We start from the raw sequence: 15,961 nt of genomic DNA on the forward strand, positions 1-15,961 counted from the left end.
CCCAATGGGCTTAGTCACAGAGGTAGTATCAGAATTCTAATTGGCAACTTCAGTGTTGTTGGGTGCCGGCATCCAGCAGGGCTTGATGTGGTAGGGAGCTGCACACCAATAATCAGCTTAGTCACCAGCTTAGAGGTTGTATCAGAGAACTGACGCATTTCACCCTCCCACGGGCTTAGTCATAAAGTTAATATCAGAGTTCTAATTGGCTAACCTTCGGCAGAGAACATGAGACCAAGCGCCCAAGAATTTTCTTGTGTGACCAGCATTGGAAAGCACCTGGAGCAGCACTTTCTCCAGAAATTGTAGCCTCTTTTTCGTTTCAGAACTTTATCCTTTTTAGGAAAATGTTACCACCCTTCCCGTCCTTGGGACGCATCAGAAAGTGGCAGGAAACATTCCTAAATCTTCCAGTTGTCATTGAGCAGACTCCACTCCTCCAGGTTTGGTGACACCTGTCAATGGTTGGGATTTTCCTGGAAAAAGAGGGTCGGGTTAAGAGGTTCTAGGGAAATTTGAAGGTTTTTATGGAAATTTTACCAAATTGGTGTTTTATTTTGGGCTGCACTATTTCTCTGACTTTCTCCGACCTTTCAGCGTTCAGCTGCGTGTTGTTAGTTTTGGACTGTTTGTGCTGATTAGTTCTTTGCTATTTAATAGGGAAATTTTACCATCCTTCCTGACCTGGGACGCAGCAGAAAGTGAAAGGAGATCTTCCTAAATCTTCTAGTTGTCATTGGGCAGACTCTACTCCTCCAGGTTTGGTGTGATCTATCAATGGTCAGGATATTCCTCAGTTTTTGTCCTGGTCTGTGTAAATCTCTGCACTGGAACACCAAATAGCCCTGAAAACCTGGAGGGGGTTCTTACCCTCCCCACTCTATCTACATCCAATTACCGATGAGATGGCAAAAACACAAGTATGACTTCTCCAGCTGTCCCAACTGCTTCTCGGCTCCTTACTATTAGGCACTTTTTGCGAAACGCGTCAAAGTTTCTTCTTTGATGTCTCTTTGTGCATGCCTGTACATCTTCACAATGATTCTTATAATCAGGCAAGACCAACAAAAACAAGAAACAATAGAGTGGTTTAATTTTACTGGAATTTCATTCTTAGTTGTCCGCATGCTGGAACTTTTGGAGGTTTCCTATGCGAGTTGAAACTTTCAACAAAATTCTCTTACCTATGGAATATATTGTAATAAAACGGTTACACTGTACCTGAATTCTGAGTGTCTTTCTTCCATGAAACTGTTGGTATAGGTCATCCTGTTTTTCTAACTCTAGGCTCTTGACCCAATGTGAGCAGTCACAGGTACCTAAAGCCTCGTACACACGCAACGATTATCGGCCGACCGATCGTCCGACTTTTGTCCAGAGTGGTGTTTTGTTGGTTGGAATGTGCCTAGACTGCACACAAATTTTCTCGGCCAACAAAAATCTACTTCTGAAGTGATGTCATGTGCTGGTTTACTTTCCGTGTGTTTTTTCTTCTCTGAGCATGCCCAGTCTTGCTCATCAGATTTTTGTCTGCCGAAATCTGTACTGACTGACGGAAAATCGTCCGTTGTGGTGACGGCCAACAAAAATTTTATAGCCTGCACACCAGATTTTTTTCGGCCGAAAAGTCAGAGTCGGTTGTCGGAAGCATCATACTAACAAGCCGAAAAACGGCCGATCAGACGTTGGCCGAAAATTCCCGGCCAATAGTCGATGCGTGTGTACGGGGCATTAGTTGATGGGTAGTGAGATCTTTTTTGCAATGCCAGCCGCAGCTTTTCCGAAGCTCTTCCATGAAATTCTTCAGCTCAGAAGACGTCTCTGAAGATGCTCCATCCAGGCAGCCACCTTCCATCTCTGCTCCCTCTCCATATACCCTCCAGGCAAAAACACAAGAAAAAAGGGGCGCACCAGCCTAGCGCATTATCCTCAGTAGGTTTTTATTAATAAATCATTAAAATGTCTACTCACAAACAAACGATGTAAACCAGCATGCCAACTCCGACGAACAATGTCCATAATGTTGGAGTCGAATATCCTATAAAGTCTGACGCGTTTCGAGGCAATGCCTCTTCCTCAGAGCCTAAAGGCCATGTCTGAACAGGGCAGCTGAATTTCCCTGAGCCCTTAGCACAGGGGTCTTCAAACTTTTTAAACAAAGGGCTGGTTTACTGTCCATCAGACTATAGGGGAGCTGGACTGTGGCCAGATGTAGTAGAAAATGCCTCGGTGTCAGTGGGAGTAGACAATGTAAAAAAAAATTATATAGCACCTGTGGTCAGTAATGACAGTGGGAAGATCAGTGACCCATTATTGGTGTCAGTGGGAGAATCAGTACCCCATCATTGGTGTCAGTGGGAGGATCAGTGCCCCTTCTTTGGTGTCAGTGGGAGGATCAGCGCCCCATCATTGGGGGCAGTGGGATTTTTAATGCCACATTATTTGTGTTAGTGGTTGAACTAGTGCCCCATCCTTGGTAATAGTGGGAAGATCAGTGCCCCATTATTGATGTCAGTGGGGGGATTAGTGCCCCATTGTTCTGCTGGTTGGTGCAATAGTGCCCTTTGATTGGTGTCAGTGGAAGAACAAGTGCCCCATCATTGGTGTCAGTTGAAGGAATAGTGCCCCATCATTGGTGTCAGTGGGAGGAATAGTGACCCATCATTGGTGTCAGTGGGTGGAATAGTGCCCCATTATTGGTGTCAGTGGGTGGAATAGTACCCCATTATTGGTGTCAGTGGGTGGAATAGTACCCCATTATTGGTGTCAGCGGGTGGAATAGTGCCCCATCATTGGTGTCAGTGGGAGGAATAGTGCCCCATTATTGGTGTCAGTGGGTGGAATAGTGCCCCATTATTGGTTTCAGTGGGTGGAATAGTACCCCATTATTGGTGTCAGCGGGTGGAATAGTGCCCCATCATTGGTGTCAGTGGGAGGAATAGTGCCCCATCATTGGTGTCATTTGAATGAAAAATGCCCCATCAATGGTGTCAGTGGAAGGAAGACTGCCCCATCATTGGTGTCAGTAGGAAGAATATTTCCCCATCATTAGTGTCAGTGGTAGGAATAGTGACCCATCATTGGTGTCAGTGGGAGGAATAGTGCCCCATCATTGGTGTCAGTGGTAGGAATAGTGTCCCATCATTGGTGTCAGTGGGAGGAATAGTGACCCATCATTGGTATCAGTGGGAGTAATGGTGCCCCATCATTGGTTTCAGTGGGCGGAATGGTGCCCCATCATTGGTGTCAGTGGGAAGAATAGTGCCCCATCATTGGTATCAGTGGGAGGAATAGTGCCCCATCATTGGTGTCAGTGGGAAGAATAGTGCCCCATTATTAGTGTCAGTGGTAGGAATAGTGACCAATCATTGGTGTCAGGGGGAGGAATAGTGCCCCATCATTGGTGTCAGTGGGCGGAATAGTGCACCATCATTGGTATCAGTGGGAGGAATAGTGCCCCATCATTGGTGTCAGTGGTAAGAATAGTGCCCCGTCATTGGAAGGAAAAATGCCCCATCATTAGTGTCAGTGGGAGGAATAGTGCCCCATTATTGGTGTCATTGGAAGGAAAAATGCCCTGTCATTGGTGTCAGTGGGAGGAATAGTGCCCCATAATTGGTGTCATTGGAAGGAAAAATGCCCTGTCATTGGTGTCAGTGGAAGGAATAGGGCTTCTTCATTGGTCTTAGTGGCAGGGCTACCTTTAGGCAAACAAAGGGCCGCATTCAGCCCACAGGCCACAGTCTGGAGACCACTGCCTTAGCACAAGAGCCAGAAAAGGAAGACCCTTCTGGATGGTTGCTCCAAATATGTATCATCTTCCCTCAGCCCACACCACTGAAACAAAAGCCCTGATCTAAAGAGTAGGGGGTGTGATACCAAAGAGGGGATGAGTCGTTCAAGTAAGTAAAGTGTTCAGTGGAGGCTTTCCTGAAGAGATGAGTTTTCAGAGATCAGCTAAAGGCAGCTAGAGTAGGCGACAGCTGGACAGGTTGGTGTAGGGCAGGAGTTCCCAAACTGTGGGTCGCGCTGAGCCGGAAATCACTGAGAGCGGGCCCCTTTTAATTGTGCTGTTCGAGCCTTCGCAAATTACAGAGAGCCAGACCAGTCAAATCGCAATGGAGTCAGGATCCCGCCCACGCAGTTTACGGAGACACAGACAGCGGGGACACAGACAGCGAGGACACAGACAACAGGGACACAGACAGCGGGGACACAGACTGCGAGGACACAGACAGCGGGGACACGGACAACAGGGACACAGACAGTGAGGACACAGACAGCGGGGACACAGACAGCGAAGACACAGACAGCGAGGACACAGACAGCGAAGACACAGACAGCAAGGACACAGACAGCGGGGACACAGGCAGCGGGGACGCAGGCAGCGGGGACACAGACAGCGAAGACACAGACAGCGAGGACACAGACAGCGGGGACGCAGGCAGCGGGGACGCAGGCAGCGGGGACACAGACAGCGAAGACACAGACATCGAGGACACAGAGAGCGAGGACACAGACATCAAGGACACAGACAGCGAGGACACAGACAGCAGGGACACAGACAGTGGGGGCACAGACAGCAGGGACACAGACAGCGGGAACACAGACATCGAAGACACAGACAGCGAGGACACAGACAGCAAGGACACAATCAGCGGGAACACAGACAGCGAGGACACAGACAGCGGGGACACAGACAGCGAGGACACAATCAGCAGGGACACAGACAGCGAGAAAACAGACAGCGGGGACACAGACAGCGAGGACACAGACAGTGGGGACACAGACAGCGAGGACACAATCAGCGGGGACACAGACAGCGAGGACACAGACAGCGGGCACACAGACAGCGGGGACACAGACAGCGAGGACACAGACAGCGAGGACACAGACAACGAGGACACAGACAGCGAGGACACAGACAGCGGGGACACAGACAACAGGGACACAGACAGTGAGGACACAGACAGCGGGGACACAGACAGCGAAGACACAGACAGCGAGGACACAGACAGCGGGGACACAGGCAGCGGGGACACAGGCAGCGGGGACACAGACAGCGAGGACACAGACAGCGAGGACACAGACAGCGGGGACACAGACAGCGAGGACACAATCAGCAGGGACACAGACAGCGAGGACACAGACAGCGGGGACACAGACAGCGAGGACACAGACAGTGGGGACACAGACAGCGAGGACACAATCAGCGGGGACACAGACAGCGAGGACACAGACAGCGGGCACACAGACAGCGGGGACACAGACAGCGAGGACACAGACAACGAGGACACAGACAGCGAGGACACAGACAGCGAGGACACAGACAGCGAGGACACAGACAGCGGGGACACAGACAGCGAGGACACAATCAGCGGGGACACAGACATCGAGGACACAGACAGCGAGGACACAGACAGCGGGGACACAGACAGCGAGGACACAGACAGCGAGGACACAGACATCGGGGACACAGACAGCGAGGACACAGACAGTGGGGACACAGACAGCGAGGACACAGACAGCGGGGACACAGACAGCGAGGACACAGACAGTATGGACACAGACAGCGAGGACACAGACAACAGGGACACAGACAGCGGGGACACAGACAGCGAGGACACAGACAGCGGGGACACAGACAACAGGGACACAGACAGTGAGGACACAGACAGCGAAGACACAGACAGCGAGGACACAGACAGCGAAGACACAGACAGCGAGGACACAGACAGCGAGGACACAGACAGCGAGGACACAGACAGCGAGGACACAGACAACAGGGACACAGACAGCGGGGACACAGACAGCGAGGACACCGACAGCGGGGACACAGACAGCGAGGACACAGACAGCGAGGGCACAGACAGCGGGGACACAGACAGCGAAGACACAGACAGCGAGGACACAGACAGCGAAGACACAGACAGCGAGGACACAGACAGCGGGGACACAGGCAGCGGGGACACAGACAGCGAGGGCACAGACAGCGGGGACACAGACAGCGAGGACACAGACAGCGGGGACACAGACAGCGGGGACACAGACAGCGGGGACTGAGACAGCGGGGACACAGACAGCGAGGACACAGACAGAGGGGACACAGACAGCGGGGACACAGACAGCGAGGGCACAGACAGCGAGGACACAGACAGCGGGGACACAGACAGCGAAGACACAGACAGCGAGGACACAGACAGCGAGGACACAGACAGCGAGGACACAGACAGCAAGGACACAATCAGCGGGGACACAGATAGCAGGGACACAGACAGCAGGAACACAGCAGCGAAGACACAGACAGCAGGGACACAGACAGCAGGGACACAGACAGCGAAGACACAGACAGCGAGGACACAGACAGCGGGGACACAGACAGCGCGGACACAATTAGCGAGGACACAGACAGCGAGGACTCAGACAGCGGGGACACAGACAGTGAGGACACAATCAGCGGGGACACAGACAGCGAGGACACAGACAGCGAGGACACAGACAGCGGGGACACAGACAGCGGGGACACAGACAGCGAGGACACAGACAGCGAGGACACAGACATCGGGGACACAGACAGCGGGGACATAGACAGCGGGGACACAGACAGTGAGGACACAGACAGCAGGGACACAGACAGAGAAGACACAGACAGCGAGGACACAGACTGCGGGGACACAGACAGCACGGACACAGACAACGAGGACACAGACAGCGGGGACACAGGCAGCGGGGACACAGGCAGCGGGGGCACAGACAGCACGGACACAGACAGCGGGGACACAGGCAGCGGGGACACAGGCAGCGGGGACACAGACAGCAAAGACACAGACAGCACGGACACAGACAGCGGGGACACAGACAGCGAGGACACAGACAGCGAGGACACAGACAGCGGGGACACAGACAGCGGGGACACAGACAGCGAGGACACAGACAGCGAGGACACAGACATCGGGGACACAGACAGCGAGGACACAGACAGCGGGGACACAGACAGCGAGGACACAATCAGCGGGGACACAGATAGCGAGGACACAGACAGCGAGGACACAGACAGCGAGGACACAGACATCGGGGACACAGACAGCGAGGACACAGACAGCGAGGACACAGACAGCGAGGACACAGACATCGGGGACACAGACAGTGGGGACACAGACAGTAAGGACACAGACAGCGGGCACACAGACAGCGGGGACACAGACAGCGAGGACACAGACAGCGAGGACACAGACATCGGGGACACAGACAGCGAGGACACAGACAGTGGGGACACAGACAGCGAGGACACAGACAGTGGGCACACAGACAGCGGGGACACAGACAGCGGGGACACAGACAGCGAGGACACAGACAGCGGGGACACAGACAGCGAGGACACAGACAGCGGGGACACAGACAGCGAGGACACAGACAGCGGGGACACAGACAGCGAGGACACAGACAGCGGGGATACAGACAGTGGGGACACAGACAGCGAGGACACAGACAGCGGGGACACAGACAGCGAGGACACAGACAGCAAGGACACAGACAGCGGGGACACAGACAGCGGGGACACAGACAGCGAGGACACAGTCTGGATAAAAATAGATCAAAATTCAGATTTATTATTTAACCCTTTAGTTAGAGTGTCAGCTCTGCAGGACACACATCTCTCTTTATACTGTCTCTGTATCATCTCTGTACGTAAGAGCATCAGCTCTGCAGGAAACACCTCTCTAATATACAGAGAGGTTACAGAGACAGTATATAGAGAGAGGTGTGTCCTGCAGAGCTGACACTCTAATATACAGAGAGGATACAGATACAGTATATAGAGAGAGGTGTGTCCTGCAGAGCTGACGCTCTAATATACAGAGAGAGGAAACAGATACAGTATATAGAGAGAGGTGTGTCCTGCAGAGCTGATGCTATAATATACAGAGAGAGGAAACAGATACAGTATATAGAGAGATGTGTCCTGCAGAGCTGACGCTCTAATATACAGAGAGGATACAGATACAGTATATAGAGATAGGTGTGTCCTGCAGAACTGACGCTCTAATATACAGAGAGGATACAGATACAGTATATAGAGAGAGGTGTGTCCTACAGAGCTGACGCTCTAATATACAGAGAGGATATAGATACAGTATATAGAGAGAGGTGTGTCCTGCAGAGCTGACACTCTAATATACAGAGAGGATACAGATACAGTATATAGAGATAGGTGTGTCCTGCAGAACTGACGCTCTAATATACAGAGAGGATACAGATACAGTATATAGAGAGAGATGTGTCCTGCAGAGCTGACACTCTAATATACAGAGAGGATACAGATACAGTATATAGAGAGAGGTGTGTCCAGCAGAGCTGACACTCTAATATACAGAGAGAGGATACAGATACTGTATATAGTGAGATGTGTCCTGCAGAGCTGACACTCTTAATATACAGAGAGGATACAGATACAGTATATAGAGAGAGATGTGTCCTACAGAGCTGACGCTCTAATATACAGAGAGGATATAGATACAGTATATAGAGAGAGGTGTGTCCTACAGAGCTGACACTCTAATATACAGAGAGGATACAGATACAGTATATAAAGAGGTGTGTCCTGAAGAGCTGACTCTCTAATATACAGAGAGAGGATACAGATACAGTATATAGAGAGAGGTGTGTTCTGCAGAGCTGACTCTCTAATATACAGAGAGAGGATACAGATACAGTATATAGAGAGAGATGTGTCCTGCAGAGCTGACGCTCTAATATACAGAGAGGATATAGATACAGTATATAGAGAGAGGTGTGTCCTGCAGAGCTGACACTCTAATATACAGAGAGAGGATACAGATACAGTATATAGAGAGAGATGTGTCCTACAGAGCTGACGCTCTAATATACAGAGAGGATATAGATACAGTATATAGAGAGAGGTGTGTTCTGCAGAGCTGACTCTCTAATATACAGAGAGAGGATACAGATACAGTATATAGAGAGAGATGTGTCCTACAGAGCTGACGCTCTAATATACAGAGAGGATATAGATACAGTATATAGAGAGAGGTGTGTTCTGCAGAGCTGACGCTCTAATATACAGAGAGGATACAGATACAGTATATAGAGAGAGGTGTGTCCTACAGAGCTGACGCTCTAATATACAGAGAGGATACAGATACAGTATATAGAGAGAGGTGTCCTGCAGAGCTGACGCTCTAATATACAGAGAGGATACAGATACAGTATATAGAGAGAGGTGTCCTGCAGAGCTGACGCTCTAATATACAGAGAGGATACAGATACAGTATATAGAGAGAGATGTGTCCTACAGAGCTGACGCTCTAATATACAGAGAGGATATAGATACAGTATATAGAGAGAGGTGTGTTCTGCAGAGCTGACTCTCTAATATACAGAGAGAGGATACAGATACAGTATATAGAGAGAGATGTGTCCTACAGAGCTGACGCTCTAATATACAGAGAGGATATAGATACAGTATATAGAGAGAGGTGTGTTCTGCAGAGCTGACGCTCTAATATACAGAGAGGATACAGATACAGTATATAGAGAGAGGTGTGTTCTGCAGAGCTGACGCTCTAATATACAGAGAGGATACAGATACAGTATATAAAGAGGTGTGTCCTGAAGAGCTGACTCTCTAATATACAGAGAGAGGATACAGATACAGTATATAGAGAGAGGTGTGTCCTGCAGAGCTGACACTCTAATATACAGAGAGAGGATACAGATACAGTATATAGAGAGAGGTGTGTCCTACAGAGCTGACACTCTAATATACAGAGAGGATATAGATATATATAGAGTGTTCGCTCTGCAGGACACACCTCTCGCTGTATATTAGAGTGTCAGCTCTGTGGGTTAGTTCTCTGTATATGGTATACAGAGGTTGCTGTATAAAGTAAGGGTGAGTCAGAGCTTCGGTTCCCTTACTTGTCAGCAGACTCAGCAAGTGAACCGAAGAATCGGATCATTTCAATGAGTAATTCCAAATTATTCGATTCATTTAAAAGAATCGAACTTCCCATCACTAATAGGAATGGAAATCAAACAAAGAAAGGGGTGGGAGCCTACAGACAGGAAGTGATGTCAGGTACAAACAGGAAGTGATGTCGGTACAGACAGGAAGTGATGTCAGGTATAAATAGAAAGTTCCAGGTCAGAGGTGAGTCGGGAGGAAGTAGAGAGGAGACATTGCTGGAACTGGCAGAAGGTGAGGTAATAAGATATTATTTTCTATTTACACCTAGTACCCCCCCAATCATGTTCCGTCCTCTTCCTCCATAGTCACTGTGACCTCTTTTATCTCCAGCAGATACACACCGTATATTAAAGTAGAAGCAAAGTAATAAACCAATAACTAAACATTCTTTTTCCTCCACACGGCCACATACATTTTATATTTATATACATATAGTTTTTTTTTAGTGGGTTTTTATATGTGGTCACGTGACCGCAGACCCCGCTCTTTCACTCCCTCCGGCGTGACTCGTAGTAGGGAACTTTCTTCTTCTCAAACAACGGCTAGAGCCAAAGACGTCGCTGTTCTAGGGATCTCGCCCTCGTTGTCTGCCCTCCTCAGTACGCAGGGGAGCTGGAGTTTTAGGCCTCATTCACACTTCGCAAGTTTTTTTTTGGGGGGGGGGGGATTTACACGCGTCAGGCAGACTATTCGCTTGAATGGGCTTGCCCTTTGTGCGTTTGTTATACAAAAGAAGCTCCCACGCTATTTTCGTTATTTTTCGCTATTTCGTCGCTTTGTTGTTCCGCCATTGTTATTTCCATGCGTTTTTGTTGTGGCAAAAATCACATCGACGTTTGGGCTGTGGTTAACCACTTGCCGACCGCTCACATTTAGCGTACTGCGGCAAAGTGGCTCGTTATCGTCCAGCGACGTAGACCTACGTCTCTGGACTCCTCTCGTTGTGGGCGGCGCGGGCGCCGCCGAAGGCTCGCTCCCGCTGTATTCAGTCACAGCGGGAGTCGGGCCAGGGGAGGAGAGAAGGTGATCACCGCCGCTCTTCCCCGATCGTCGGGGGATCGAGTGTGGAGATCCGCTTGCTTGTGTAAACGGGCAGGGACAGATTACAGGATTCAGCATAGCTCAACCTGGGATCTGTGCCTGTGTCACACAGTCCCCTCCCCCCACACAGGTCAGTAAGCACCAGGCATACATTAACCCCTTGCTCACCAATAAAGTTAACCCCTTCCCTGCCAGTGTCATTATTACAGTAACAGTGCATATTTATAACACTGATTACTGTAGTAATGTCACTGGTACCCCCAAAAGTGTCAAAAATGTCAGTTAGGGGTCCGATCTTTCCTGCCGCAATGTCGCAGTCCCGCAAAAAAAATCGCAGATCGCCGCCATTACTAGTTAAAAAAAAAAAAACAATAAAAATGACAGAAATCTTTCCCGTAGTTAGTAAACGCAATAACTTTTGCGCAAACCAATTAAAATACGCATGTTGTCTCCAAGGGTTAGAGAGGCTGGATTCATCCTTTTTTATGGATAGTATAGGACCCACTGATAATGGGGTACTTTGACGTAGTGGTGGGCTTGAGCACGATATGGCCATTTGGTGGGACCAAATCCCCATTTTTAATTATGGATTGTCTTCATATTTGATAGTCATTTCTTTTGCATGTGTGCACTATTCTTTTTTAATAATCAAAATACGCTTATTGCGACTTTTTTTTTTTTTTTACCAAAAATATATAGCAGAAAACAAATTGGCCTAAAATGTTAAAAAATTTTGACTTTTTTTTACATTTTTTTGGGGGAATTTCATATAAAAAATTTTGAAAATATTGTTATTTTTTCAAAATTGTCGCTCTTTTTTTGTTTATAGCGCAAAAAGTAAAAATCACACAATACCACCAAAAGAAAGCTCTGTTTGTGGGGAAAAAAAAGGACATAAATTTAATTTGGGTACAGCATCGCACGACCGCGCAATTGTCCGTTAAAGTAGCGCAGTGCCGAATCGCAAAATATGGCCTGGTCAGAAATGGGGTAAAATCTTCCGGTCTTAAAGCGGTTAAAAATACGCTCATTGAGAATTTTTTTGTCAAAGACATGTAGCTAAATACATTTTGGCCTAAATATATGACAAAAATTGAATATATTGGATATTTTTTAACTGTCAAAGTAGAAAATTTTCGCTCTCTTTTTATTAATATCGCAAAAAAATGAAAAGCGCAGAGGTGATCAAATATCACCAAAAGGAAGCTCTGTTTGTGGGAAAAAAAGGACCGTAAATTTTGTTTGGGTACGGCGTTGCATGACCGCGCAATTGTCAGTTAAAGTCGCACAGTGCAAAGTTGCAACAAGTGGCCTGGACGTAAAGCAGGAAAATCCTCCGGTCCTAAAGTGGTTAAGGCTCGGCCGTACATTGGGTCGGATTCCGAAAATAATTTTCTTTCGAAAAACCTGATCTAAGATTTTTCGTTTGAATTTCGCACCATTAGTCGGCTGCAATTTTGAAGAGTGACATGTTGGGTATCTGTGTATGTTTGAGGGTTGTAAGAATTTTCTAGCTAAAAATACTGATTTTAACTTGTAAAAAAAAACTTTCCCAGGGTGGAACTCCGCTTTAAATTGAATGGGTTGTTTTACAAGGTGATCGTTTACAATCACTTTAACACAGAGTACAAGTACTGATAATTAGTACTCGCCAATACCAATTAACGAGGGTAAGTGAAGGCAGGGTAGGTGGGGGTGAGTGAGAGAAAAGTAGGAGGCGAGGGGGGGGCAAGAGGGTAAGTGAGGGCAAGGTAGAGAGGGGGTAAGTAAGGGCACAGTGGGGGGGGGGAGTAGGAGTGTAAGTGAGGGTAGTAGCGTTGGGGGGCAAAAGGGAGGGTAAATGGGGGGAGTAGGAGGGAATGTGAGGGGAAGAGTAGGAGGGTAAGTGATGGCAGGGTGGGGGGGGAGTAGGAGGGTAAGTGAGGATAGGGTGGGGGGGTAAGTAGGAGGGTAAGTGAGGATAGGGTGGGGGGGGAAGTAGGAGGGTAAGTGAGGATAGGGTGGGGGGGGAGTAGGAGGGTAAGTGAGGATAGTGTGGGGGGGGAAGTAGGAGGGTAAGTGAGGATAGTGTGGGGGAAGTAGGAGGGTAAGTGAGGATAGGGTGGGGGGGGAAGTAGGAGGGTAAGTGAGGATAGGGTGGGGGGGGGAGTAGGAGGGTAAGTGAGGATAGGGTGGGGGGGGAAGTAGGAGGGTAAGTGAGGATAGGGTGGGGGGGGGGAAGTAGGAGGGTAAGTGAGGATAGGGTGGGGGGGAGTAGGAGGGTAAGTGAGGATAGGGTGGGGGGGGAAGTAGGAGGGTAAGTGAGGATAGGGTGGGGGGGAAGTAGGAGGGTAAGCGAGGATAGGGTGGGGGGGGGAGTAGGAGGGTAAGTGAGCATAGGGTGGGTGGGGGGGGGGTAAGTGAGGATAGGGTGGGGGGGGTAGGTAGGAGGGTGGGTGGGGGGGTAAGTGAGGATAGGGTGTGGAGGGGAAGTAGGAGGGTAAGTGAGGGCAGGGTGGGAGGGAGTAGGGGGGTAAGTCAAGGCAGGGGGTGGGGGGAAGTAGGAGGGTAAATGAGGGCAGGGAAGGGGGCGAAATAGGAGGGGGAGTAGGAGATGGTAGGTGAGAATGGGGGAGTAGGAGGATAGGTATGGGCAGGGTGGAGGGGAAGCTAGGAGGGACTCTGGGAACACAAAGGACAGAGAGAGCAGCGCCATCTAAGTGCAGTGTGGCTGCAATTTAATGTATAGAAGGTAAGAAATGCACTCACAAGGTAAAAAAACAATTCCAGCATCAATAATGAATATGGTGTTTATCCGCTCTACTCTGGGGTGGTAGCCGCTGGTGTATCGGTGGCCAGAGGTCCGGGGACGCTGGTGGCTCCCAGCACTTCCTGGTAAACTCGAAGACCTGGTACCCAGAAGTGATGTCATCATTGCACCCGAGTGTTTCTGAGCTTACCAGGAAGTGCTGGGAGCCACCAGCGCCCCCGGACCTCTGGCCACCAACACACCAGCAGATGAACACCACATTCAACATTTATGCTGGAATTGTTTTTTTACCTTGTGAGTGCATTTCTTACCTTCTATACATTAAATTGCAGCCATACTGCACTTAGATGGCGCTGCTCTCTCTGTCATTCAGGACAGGAGGGTGACAGTTGGTGGGAGGGGAATCCCGCAGACAGATGACAGGTCATTGGTTGTTTAGGAGGTTGCTCCTTAAACAACCAATAATTGCCGGCATTTTTTTCTCTACATTTCAGCTGTTAGAGGGGAAATCCCGCATAAGTGGACTTTATCCCTACGTGGACCTGTTCTTTAACGGGATTAATTTTGCTCCTTCACGAGCCTCAGAAGCTTGCTATACAGAAGGCCATCTTGAGTTGAAGATTTGTGAGGATGGGCGGGGGGGGGGGGGGGGTTTTAATAAAAAAATTGTATGATAGTGTAGTATATTTATTTTGGGATATGTAGTAGTCCAGAAACAAAACATGCATCATTGGGGCATGCTGGGATTTGTAGTAGTACAGAGGGAGGAAATATGTCAGTGTGGCATGGTGGGTCCTGTAGGAGATATACAGTGCATTGCGAAAGTATTCGGCCGCCTTGAACTTTTTGACCTTTTGCCACATTTCAGGCTTCAAACGTAAAGATATAAAACTGTAATTTTTTTGTGAAGAATCAACAAGTGGGACACAATCATGAAGTGGAACGAAATTTTTTGTATATTTCAAACTTTTTTAACAAATAAAAAAACTCAAAAATTGGGCGTGCAAAATTATTCAGCCCCCTTATGTTAATACTTTGTAGCGCCACCTTTTGCTGCGATTACAGCTGTAAGTCTCTTGGGGTATGTCTCTATCAGTTTTGCACATCGAGAGACTGAAATTTTTGCCCATTCCTCCTTGCAAAACAGCTCGAGCTCAGTGAGGTTGGATGGAGAGCGTTTGTGAACAGCAGTTTTCAGTTCTTTCCACAGATTTTCGATTGGATTCAGGTCTGGACTTTGACTTGGCCATTCTAACACCTGGATATGTTTATTTGTGAACCATTCCATTGTAGATTTTGCTTTATGTTTTGGATCATTGTCTTGTTGGAAGACAAATCTCCATCCTAGTCTCAGGTCTTTTGCAGACTCCTTCAGATGTTCTTCCAGAATGGTCCTGTATTTGGCTCCATCCATCTTCCCATCAATTTTAACCATCTTCCCTGTCCCTGCTGAAGAAAAGCAGGCCCAAACCATGATGCTGCCACCACCATGTATGACAGTGGGGATGGTGTGTTCAGGGTGATGAGCTGTGTTGCTTTTACGCCAAACATAACGTTTTGCATTGTTGCCAAAAAGTTTGATTTTGGTTTCATCTGACCAGAGCCCCTTCTTCCACATGTTTGGTGTCTCCCAGGTGGCTTGTGGCAAACTTTAAACGACACTTTTTATGGATATCTTTAGGAAATGGCTTTCTTCTTGCCACTCTTCCATAAAGGCCAGATTTGTGCAGTATACGACTGATTGTTGTCCTATGGACAGAGTCTCCCACCTCAGCTGTAGATCTCTGCAGTTCATCCAGAGTGATCATGGGCCTCTTGGCTGCATCTCTGATCAGTCTTCTCCTTGTATGAGCTGAAAGTTTAGAGGGACGGCCAGGTCTTCGTAGATTTGCAGTGATCTGATACTCCTTCCATTTCAATATTATCGCTTGCACAGTGCTCCTTGGGATGTTTAAAGCCTGGGAAATCTTTTTGTATCCAAATCCGGCTTTAAACTTCTCCACAACAGTATGTCGGACCTGCCTGGTGTGTTCCTTGTTCTTCATGATGCTCTCTGCACTTTAAACGGACCTCTGAGACTATCACAGTGCAGGTGCATTTATACAGAGACTTGATTACACACAGGTGGATTCTATTTATCATCATTAGTCATTTAGGTCAACATTGGATCATTCAGAGATCCT

General features: G+C 48.5%; 1 protein-coding gene across 1 annotated transcript in view; it reads left to right on the forward strand.

The window, feature by feature from the left end:
- Positions 1–15,961, forward strand: part of LOC309564432 (uncharacterized protein) — a 70,131-nt gene that overhangs the window by 11,844 nt on the left and 42,326 nt on the right. The window lies entirely within an intron of this gene.

The sequence above is a fragment of the Pelophylax lessonae genome (genome assembly GCF_965119305.1).
Source record: "Pelophylax lessonae genome assembly, chromosome: 9".
NCBI classification, from domain to species: domain Eukaryota; kingdom Metazoa; phylum Chordata; class Amphibia; order Anura; family Ranidae; genus Pelophylax; species Pelophylax lessonae.